Genomic DNA, 253 nt, shown 5'->3' with positions numbered 1-253 from the left:
GTGTCAGTGAGGAGGTGGGGGGTTAGTGTGTGTGTGATATACTTAAATGCTGAGCCGTGGCACAAATGCTTCCTGCATATATCTTCGTCAGCATTTTTTTTCTTTTGCTCCGTCTAGTTGTCATATTTTCTGCCTTTATTCATTTGATTCTCCATTTCTCCTCTCTCATTCTATACTTCGAGACGTTGTTTCAAAGTTATCCACATATCAAACAATACACTCATAGAATTCACAGTAAATTTGATAAAAAAAC

This window comes from Penaeus monodon, chromosome 32, assembly GCF_015228065.2.
Source record: "Penaeus monodon isolate SGIC_2016 chromosome 32, NSTDA_Pmon_1, whole genome shotgun sequence".
NCBI lineage: Eukaryota > Metazoa > Arthropoda > Malacostraca > Decapoda > Penaeidae > Penaeus > Penaeus monodon.
Note: the sequence above shows the minus strand (reverse complement) of the source record.